The 10,366-nt window shown below is 39.5% G+C and overlaps 1 protein-coding gene and 1 long non-coding RNA gene across 4 annotated transcripts in view; both read left to right on the top strand.

The window, feature by feature from the left end:
- The window catches only part of LOC123967775, a 5,366-nt gene extending 1,713 nt beyond the window's left edge, over nucleotides 1-3,653 (top strand). The window contains exons 1-6 of one of the 2 annotated variants that reach the window (XR_006824332.1): nucleotides 1,316-1,438; nucleotides 1,949-1,981; nucleotides 2,480-2,494; nucleotides 2,916-2,990; nucleotides 3,220-3,244; nucleotides 3,401-3,653. This is a non-coding gene — a long non-coding RNA (uncharacterized LOC123967775). Of the gene's footprint in view, nucleotides 1-1,315; nucleotides 1,439-1,948; nucleotides 1,982-2,479; nucleotides 2,495-2,915; nucleotides 2,991-3,219; nucleotides 3,245-3,400 lie in introns of those variants that run through there. The other variant, XR_006824333.1, reaches the window with a different exon arrangement.
- A 391-nt stretch (nucleotides 3,654-4,044) lies between these two features.
- Nucleotides 4,045-10,366, top strand: part of LOC123967771 (phospholemman-like) — a 15,683-nt gene continuing 9,361 nt past the window's right edge. Inside the window, exon 1 of one of the 2 annotated variants that reach the window (XM_046044014.1) lies at nucleotides 4,045-4,190. The gene's annotated coding sequence lies outside the window, so the exon portion shown is untranslated. The remainder of the gene's footprint in view (nucleotides 4,191-10,366) is intronic. The other variant, XM_046044015.1, reaches the window with a different exon arrangement.

The raw sequence follows: 10,366 nt of genomic DNA on the forward strand, positions 1-10,366 counted from the left end.
ATTTTAAACTATGCTGAAGATTTTAGTGTGAGAACAGAATTCTTTTCGCTATCAAAGACAGAAGGAAATACATGTGGCAGGCAGGTTTTTTCATCCATTTGTTTTAGGGCATGTGAAACATTATGTCCAAGTTTGACGAGACACCAACTGATATATGGGCTGGTTTTATGGTTAGTCTTGACTTGACAAAAACAGCATTCTGCTATCTTTTAATTAATTAACCTTCTTGTATTAGACAACAGTACATTTTCCAAATTGGATCAAGATTTTAAAACATGTGAGGAGCCCAGCACTGCAGTTACAATAAGAGTAAAAAAAATGTACAGGATCTTAACAAAACAGCAGTAAGATGTGAAGGACACTGAACTGTAGCGTCCACATTATGTGGGCAAAACCTAATTATTTTGTAAAACCCAAGCAGAAAGTCTATTCTGTTCTGTCTGTTGCTGCCATATTGCCTGACACATTTTAAGACAGGGGATTTGAAAGACAAAGCCCTGACCTTGACTAATGTCATGCTAACTGCAATGACACTTCTTTGACAGAGGAAAGAGGCAATGATTGAAAATAAGCAACGATGTCCCTATCTTTAAAAGCTGATGCCCACTGTATATCAGCAAGAAGTTAGATGCAGAAGATACTTCAGAAAAAAAGCATTAACCCAGTATTTGTTTGTCTTATTAGACTTATCAAACATGTGTTTGCTATATAAGGTTTAAATAACAGGCATGAATGTAAATGGAAAACTAGTTTGAGACAGAGAGAAGCATAGCAAAAGAAAGAGAAGACACTGGATTTACAAAATGCCCCAAATGTAACTTCCATGGATCCCCAAGGGTGTCCAAGGTCAGTTGGATGTGACAGTGAGGTCGCTGAAATACAATGCATCACCATCTCATAAACTTAGTATTTCAGATGTCCACAAAAGCCTATTTTTATTAATGGACTTAAAGATAAGAAGGATGACAAAGTGTAATACTAATAATGTGACTAATTTTATGTATTTTGAAATGCATGTTATAAACGGATCATATAAAATTGAAACAAAAGAAAAAACACTACAAGCTGAGAACGTATCTTTCGAGACTGTAAAGCACATGACAGTGGTTGGCCAATGCAATGAAGTCTTTCTGGTGTTTCAGTGGTTGTTGAAGGAAAGTTGTCTGGAAACCTGCTGTGTTTTGCCCCAAGACAAAAAAAGTATCGTCTGTTTACTCTCCAAACACCCAGAATGCCTCCCTGCTGACGAGGCGCTGACCTCTCACACAACAAGGACAGTCTTCCTGTGGAGAGGGAGAAGTGTGTGCTTTCTTGCTTGTGTGTGAGAAACGGGGAAAGTGATGGGAAAAAAAATATTTCTCTCTCTGTCTTTTTCTGTTTCTCCGACTCTCAGTTGTGTTGAAGATGGGACAGCTCACTGTTGTCGCTGTTTTGGCAGGTAAATAAAACAGATACGTATGCTCATATGTACCTACATCATTTCATGCCGTCAGAAACAGAGTGGGCCTTTTTGTCAGGAACTGAAGAAAAGGATAACATTAACGTATGGGCTCAAGATCATAGGTCATTCTCTTTTTTTTGGGAGATTATGTTAGCTGCAGAAAGATATTATGACATTTTGACAAAACTAACCAACCACAAAACAGAATCATGCTGAAGCTATAAAAATGCAAGTCTGTGAATTTATAACATATAAGATATTATGATACATATTTTTATAACTGATATTTTGTTTACCCTGTCCACAGGATAAGCGGTTGACAATGGATGGATGGATATTTTGTTTAAAGAGAATTTATGAGCATACAAAAGATTACTTGTTCAAAAAAGCCATCTGACCATCATTTCTTATATTTTAAAAATGTTTACTGTGTGGCGAGACATATTCTATCAGAGCACTGAGTATTTATTTTCCCATTCAATAAAATGTTGTTTGATCTCCTTGCAGTGCTCATTACCCTTTTCATGGAAACTGCAGCAAGTAAGGCCAAAACTCTTCTTCTGTCTAATCTTGTTCTGAGACTGGTTTGTCGAGAAACTCCTTTTAACTCCATAACAGGGGCCTGTAACTCTCTTAAACCAAAATGTGTCTTCTATATTGTTGGGGCACCAAATCTTTTTAGCATGAAATTGTTTGCAGAAGATGTCCTTTACAGAGTAGGCAAAAACTCTGATTTGTTCATTTCTATCATTAATTATCCTTCTGCCCATAACATTAATATATCACCAGGGTAAGTGTACTGTCACCATCCCAAAATGGATGCTTAAAAATGACTAAATGTAAACCAGAAACGTGGAGCAATGTGTTTTTTGGGACACCTTGTACATTTACACTAGTTTGTTCTTCTTGAATCATTAATTTCATCAGACTGAGCTGATATATCTGCTGTCCCATTGTGGACTGTTTTAAGTTTGTCACTCATATTTCTTTCCACTCTTTCTTGTACCTTCTCCTCCTCCTCCTGTGTTTGGTCTGCAGATCCATTTGTTTACAGTAAGTACAGACACTCATATCTCCTAATTCTTATAATCCACAATATACATACAATCCATCGTTTCACTCACTTGGAGCCTATGGATTATAAAAAGATTAGTGCATTGTGCCCCTGAGCAAGACACTTAACCCCAAGTTGCTCCAGAGGCATGCGACCGACTGACAGATGACAGATATAGCAATTTTAAGTCACTTTGGATAAAAGCGTCAGCTAAATTAATAATTATATATATAATATTGTTGCAAACTGTGTGACAATAGCAGCCACTGCAAATGTGATGGTTAAAAAATAATTTGAACATGTTTTAGATAAAGCTTGAATACAGTAAAAAACAAAATTCTCCAATGATTTTAGTAGATATTTGATTTGGAATTGAATTTTTGCTTTGCCCTCTGAACCTCTAACATTACTATCTTACAGACTATGAAGGCCTACGAATTGGAGGGCTGGTCTTTACCGGTTTGCTGGTGGCTGGAGCACTCGGCTTCTTATTTTGTAAGTCCTGAAACCACACAGATTTTACCTGTAAATGAGTTGAGAATAAAATAAAATAAATTAGCTATTCATACGGAGTAATGTGACCCACAATGAGTATCTTGTTCTGTGTGCACGATTTCTTTTAAATCCCAAATAAACATCACAGAGCTAAAAGAATCAGAGTAGTAATTAAGACATAACTGTGTATTAAGTGTGTAACTTAACACATCCTGCTTTGCCACCACAGATAACACCTGCCACAGGAGGAACAAGTATGTTCTTTTCTCTTAAAACTCTCTGACAAATGTGTTTGTGTCTGAACTAACTAAGTCACTAAGTCACTAACATGTGACTTGCTCCCCCTTTATTTGTAGCTCCCTCTGATTGTCTCTTTGTCTTTGTTCCCAAACTCCTCTCTCACCTTGTAGAAAAGGGGAAGACAGCAGTGAAATCTGATATCGAGCCTGAGAAACCGGTTTCAGCCAGGAGGAAGAGCTGCCAGGTGGAGAAACTGGGTGTGTGTTGTTGGGGTTTGGAGGAAACACACCAGCTCAGATGATTATAACCTTTTCAGACCCTTGTGAAGAAACACCACTTATTTAAAGACAGAGTAAATTATTGCTTAAACTATGAAAGATGTGAAAGCACACTCACAGATTGTCATTTCATGAGTAATATGAAATAAATGAAGCCCTCCTCATGTTTTCAAAATGTGTCAATTTTGCCCAAATCTGTTTATTCCTGTAAACACATGCAACACAAAGTATTTAGTCTGTCTCACATTTGCAGCTTAGTTTAGTCTTTGTTGCAGACGGTTACTGAAAGAGCATTATGAGGAACATAATGTGACATCCCCCTGTAGAAGTAAGTCAGCCTAACTCGACAAAATTCGACACCTTCGTTCTCGACAAGCAAACATTAATGCTCCACTCCTCCTACCGGTTCTAAATTCCCGATCCTGGATCAGCCTCCGTGCCGCGCTCGTCTCCAGTCGTCCACTCTTTAGCTGCCAGCAGGACCGCAGAAACCGACCCGGGATCAGGATACACCCACAAAATCAAACTCAGCCCCCTTTTCTAAAACCAAGCCAACCTGTTGAGTGTCGTTGACGGCAGGGTGTTGCCGCACTGTGGGGAAAAGTCGCTGGTTCTCAGTCAGAGATCCGCCTGCGTGAGAGTAATTTCCTCGTTTTTGTCGCCGCTAAAGCTTGTAAGTGAGGTAAGTGCTGACCAGAGAAATTAGCTCATATTTCACAGAAGACTGTCTTCTCAAGTGTTTCCTTCATTTAAAGCAAATTTGTTTATGAAGTTAAAGTTTTTTCCCAATATGACCGTGAGCATCTTTTTAGTCTGCTGAAGTTTGGCCTAGATGACGTTATGCTAATTTTAAGGATGCTTTAATTTAAGGATTAAAGCTTATTTTAGGTTTCTGTGCGATTGAAAACTGTTTTTTAATCAATGTATTTCTTATCAACTGACTTATTCAGTTAATTCAAAACCCACAAAGGCTCAAATAAAATATATAAACGTTTTTCAGAGAAAACTGTCACTCTTTAAAATGCGAGCGTACAGTAGGCTACAACACATGCACTAAAGCCACCACTGCCAGGACAATGGAACGGCGCGCGCTCACGGGCCAACGTGCGTAACGGCCCCGGATAGCCTTCCTTCACGCGCTTTGACCACATAATTCATGTCAGCTGGATTTAAAAATATACAAACTGCAGGCTTAAAGTGCACTGATCGACTAAAAACTTTGTTATGCGTCTGTTTGCACCTTCAGTCTTTGTTTATTTTAAAACTCAGCAGATAAAATTAATGACGAAGCCTGTTTATGACATTAAAGAAATGGTATTAGAAAGCACATGTAAAAACAGTGAGTGAGACATTTTCCTCCAGCACACAGTCCCAAAGAAGAATGTCATTGTGGATTTTTTGCAATATAGTCCTACTGTTAGTTACATGCTTTATTGAACTCAAACTGTGAGCTGGTGTGTGTGTGTGTGTGTGTGTGTGTGTGTGAGGCGGGCAGATAAGAGCAGTGGTGATAACAGTTTGCCACTATGTGGCACAAGGGCAGATTTGGACAAGGGCAGATACAGGAGCTGTCAAATTCTGCTGCAACCTAAAAATGTAAAAGTGTAAGAAAGAAAGGACTCCAAAAACTGATTGTTTGTTAGATTAATCAAGTTAATTATTTAGCCTAAAATGTTAGAAACCAATCATATTAACACATCAGGTGCTCTAACCTGCAATAATTTCCATTTATCCATTATTGTCTAATTCTTTCATAATATAAGGGAGGTTTCTACTTAATTTTTACACAGGAAGGACATTGATCAGCAATTAACTAATTCAACTATTTAATTTTTACATTATCAATGTGTTTCTGCGACCACATGGTTAAAGAAACAGAGTGTGCATGGGTAAACATCAGGTTTTTAGTGTCCGTCCCTCAGAATCATGGAGCAAAGGGTGTATGGGTCAAAGTTTGGTTTGACCGTTATATTCTTTGCTCAAAGACAGAGGGAGAAATTAGTTGTGCAGGAGTTACAGCAGGACCATAGAGTACTGTAGTGACATTATGTTTTTAGCAAGGGGTGTTGCCATGAAGCTAACATACTCATTGGCACGCTATCTGCAGGTCTCTACACTTACAGAGCCTAAGTCCCTCCCCTTTCGGTGGACCACCATGGGACCTTATTTCGGAAAAATATTGTATGGAAGTCAGTGGCAAGGGACAACAAATATTTTGATCCCTTTTGAATTGTGCCCTGAATAACACATATGATGTTGGTCAATTTCAAAGATAAGTTTTAAAATCAAGAAAGTCGCAATTTGTTGTAAAACTGTTGAGGTCAGACTGTGAAAATACATAATTACTGAAATACCAAAAAAAATTAAAAATTAATGAAATACCACAATCACAAAAGTCGCATATGTGACTTACATGAGAGAATGATGTGATAAAAGGACCAGGAGTTGTTGGATTAAACACATCGGGTGAGATATATTTCTGCGTGGAACATTGCTAAGTTACCTAGCTAGTAGCAACCAAGCAATGAACGTTAGCTAGCATTACCGCTTTAATATGTTGCCGACGTATATTATGTGAGACTAGTGATGTAGTTCATTTAACTTAACTGTTTTATGACAAACTGCAACTTTCTTGACTTGCAAAATTATATTTTAAATTGACCAACATCGTATGTGTAATTCAGGGCTCAATTCTAACGGGATAAAAAGATAAGTTGTCTCTCGCGATTGACTACTATACATATTTCTTCTGAAATAAGATCCCATGGGCTGGAAGCAGAAACGAGTGACTTAGGCTCTATACATTATACACTTCTACTACTGTCTGTCTTGCAACAAGTTGCTGTCCCTTCTGTGGGGGTTTGTAAAAATTCATAACTTCAGTAATGGAAGTAGAACTACACAAGTGGGGGATCCAAAAATGTACATTACACCGACAAATCATAATTTTGAATACACATATATTTCATAGATTAATTAAATATAGCAGGGAAAGATAATATACCATTTAGTTTTCTTCTTATCCATGGATATAATTTTTATATAAGTAACCGGTGATTTGTCTGCACAAATGCCCCTATGTGGATTATTAACATTTTTGCCAAAACAAACCAATATTTTGCCATGCAACACATGCTTGTGCTTAGATAGCAACAAACAGATCTGATTTCAGAGTTTCCTCAAGAAGTTATACTCAAACCACAGTCTCAAATGTATTTTTGGATATTTTAGTACTCCGACATGCTGTGAAAACACAGAAACACAGAAAGGTTGCCCTGCAGCGCAATCTGTACTTGATGTTGTAAAAGTAAGCAAACTGTTTCTGCATAGCATAATTTACTGACAATTTCAAAGATGTGCGCAGAGAGAGAAAGATACAGTCACACATCCAACTCACACCCGCCTAACTACTGTGTTTTGCTTTAGACAGATTTAAATGCACCTTTATTCTACGTTTATGATCACAGTTTTTCAGAGAGAGAAGCGTGAGGCAGCAAGAGAGCTTACGGGGTGTGAGAGAGAGAGGTGAGAGAGAGGGTGAACAAAGGTGGCGACAGACAAGAGGTGTCTTTCCTTTCTCAGGTGAAACAGACTTAGCTCGCTGTCCTCACCTCTCCTCACATGACCACAATTCTTGAAAAAGAAAACCAGAGCAAGTGGGGGAAACAGTTGAGAGAGGTGGAGGGGTGAAAAGCGAGAGCACGCTCAGGCGAGAGACACTCTCCTCACCTTTCCTCACATCACTTTGTTGGCTCTTAAACACAGATTTAGAAACATCAACAAGAAGACATTGATTTTATACAGAGGATGTGACTGTGACTTTCAGTGACCTAGCCTATGCAACCACACAGCGTTTATTTACAGCTCAGCAGAGACACAGCTAGTCGTTTCTAATTTGTTAGCCAGCCCAGATATGTTTATTTACAGCTCACAGCTACAGAAAAACAGTTTAATACAGAACTGTAATCAAATCAGAGGTACAGTTTTATTAAAAAGTGAACATGTAGCAAGCACAGCAGTTGATTTAGGTCTAGAGCTGCAACTATTAATCTGCAAATATTTTGATAAACTATTAATTGTTTTGAGGGGGTTTTTTTGTTTTGAGGGGGTTTTTTTGTTTTTTTCAGAAAAAAGTCAGAAGTCTCTGATTCCAGCTTCCTAAATGTGAATACTGTCTGGTTAACTTAATATCTCTGGGTTGTGGACAAAAGAAGACATTTAAGGATATCCCCATGGGCTTGTGGGATACACGGATGGACATTTTATAGACGATTAATCGAGAAAATAATCATTAGTTGCAGCCCTAGTCGGGTCTTATACAAAGTTCATTGGAGCAGTTAGTACATGCAAGATTAAACATTTTATTGACAGAAGGTGACAAGAGATTAGAGAAATGTAGAGTAATGCGCTGCCTGTTGCTAGCCGCTCAGTGCTAGCTTTGTGGTCACCATGTGTGACTCATGGCTCCAGTATGCTCCACTCCCTCTTACCCTCTGTCTGTCTCTTTGTATCCCTTCTCATTCCCTCTCTTTCTCAACCGCACTCTCTCCTGTCTTCCTGCCTCCCCCCCTCACTCCCTCAGGCTTGAATTCTCCTTGAAAACTCCTTCTCTCTCTCTTGCTCGCTCTTGTTTCCCATCTTGAAATCTTTTTTGTGCCATACTTTTTCTTTCTCCTTCTCCGTCCCTTTTTCCCTTTCTTAATCAGTGAACTGCCTCCACTGATTCCCCAGTCTCTTCCATTCTAACTCTCTTGCTTCATTTTCCTTTTACACAGCAGTGGAGTCAACACTTGAGCTGCATCTGTTCACACTCATCTTTGTTCAGTGGCTGTTAGCTGTTATCACTTAGCTGTTCAGCGGCCACAGAGACAAAGAAGTCTACTTTTTAATAATTCAAGAACCCATGAGGTCATGTGCTTTATCAATGTGATTTCCAGGCAAGTGGTTCCAGAGATACATCATGTAGCCTACTATGGTCATAAAATTAACAAATCGCTGAGTGTGTAGGGAGGAACAAGTTAAACTAAGTTCAACTGTGTCTCAGCTGTGATAAAAGCAAATTATTCATTTCTTCAAGTACAAAGCTGGTTCACACTGTGTTTAGCTTCAGAGTCTTTCCTGTGCGTGTCTCATGAAGGATGTGTTGAACACTGGAATGCAGTGCTGCTAATTTAGGAATAAAAAATGCCACTGAGAATAGACAGCTGTCTTTGTAGTGCAGTACAGGAACACACACACACCGGGGTTCAAACAAGTGGGTGGGGGAGTGATGGAAAAAGGGAGTAAGCTACATACATGCTGTGTGTGTGTGTGTGTGTGTGTGTGTGTGTGTGTGTGTGTGTGTGTGTGTGCGTGTGTGTGTGCGTGTGTGAGTGCGTGTGTGTGTGTGTACTGAATGTGCTCGTAGGGGTGTGTGTGTGTGTGTGTGTGTGTGTGTGTGTGTGTGTGTGTACTGAATGTGCTTGTAGGGGTGTCTGTATGTGTGCTGTCCCCTTACTTAGTCACAAGAGATTAAACACTTGTCTCATGTTCAAAGCCAGCTGGTGTCCCTCAATGTGTATATTTGTGTGTTTTGTCTGTTGGTTGAAGTGTTGGAGAGAAGCAGTTTCACAGTCAGAATTATGGCTGAATGGAGACATTTATGCCCACTTACATATTTTCCTTATAGTCACCATCGACAACGAATTTTCCCTGCTAGCTGCAGGACTGAAGAATAGGTTTTTGGTTGGCCTTTTGCCATGTGTATATTCAGATAGTTTTGGGCTTAAGTGACCAGATCTGATGTTATGGTGCATTCCAGTTGTACTGGGAAGTCAAAATTTCCGAGTTCCCAGTCGGATCTCCGACTCGGAAAGTCGGGAGAATCGCACTACCCGCGACTTCATGACCCAAGATGGCTGCTCCAGCAACAGTTAGTGAACGCTGTAGTTTATACTGTTCATTAGCACTTCTGTGTAATTGTATCTCATATAAATTTTCGTACACAAAGTGCTGTCCAACTACTGTCTGTGGACATGTTGCTACTGTGTTTAGTATGCGTAAATACTGCGTAATGCGTAATACGTTTTTATCAGCCGGTGCTGGTAACAATGGCTAACCTGGCCATTTGTAAACAACGGCTGGTAGTGCGAGGTTTTCCGACTTGTAACTGGTATGCCGTCAACTCGGGCGTGACGTCATTCCGAGCTCCGATTTCTGAGATAAATGGAACGCAGCATTAGTATCTCTAATATATCTGCCTCCACCCCAGTGGATTGATTTTCATCTGTGGTGCTCGCAGCAGTAAAAAAACAACAACATTTAAATTAGTTAGTTAGATAGTAATCTCTGATACTCTAGATAATTAACAGATTTCTACGTGAGACATGTTTTAGAGAAGAAATAATCGCTATGAAAACTCTTCACAGCAAATATTAACTTGAGTGAATTGTGAGTGGGTCCCTGACTGAGTGAAAGACAGAGTGATTGACTGATACATGGCTACATTTAAGTTGTGACTCTTTTGAGAGCCCTGCAGCTTCTTGTGTGGGATTACTGCTGGATAAAAGAGGAGAACAAGAGTGGGAGGTAAAGAGAAGATGATAGTGTGTGAGCGCGAGACGGGCATAGAGCCTAGAAAGCCTGTGCTTTAGGGTTTCTAAGGAAAGGGATAAATGAGTGGAAAAGACTTAACAGCAAGAGAGGAGAAGGGAAGAGTGAAGGAGCAAGGACGTGCTGGAGTGTGTCAGAAAGGGGAAGTAGTAGAGGAGAGGTTTAAAGAGGTTGGAGAGGAGCTCAACAAAAGCAGAACAGCAGTGTGTTACAGTGATTTCAAACAAACGGGCGATTCTTAAAGCGTTTCCGGTAAGTGGAGTATCA

The sequence above is a fragment of the Micropterus dolomieu genome, linkage group LG03 (genome assembly GCF_021292245.1).
Source record: "Micropterus dolomieu isolate WLL.071019.BEF.003 ecotype Adirondacks linkage group LG03, ASM2129224v1, whole genome shotgun sequence".
In the NCBI taxonomy this organism is placed as follows: domain Eukaryota; kingdom Metazoa; phylum Chordata; class Actinopteri; order Centrarchiformes; family Centrarchidae; genus Micropterus; species Micropterus dolomieu.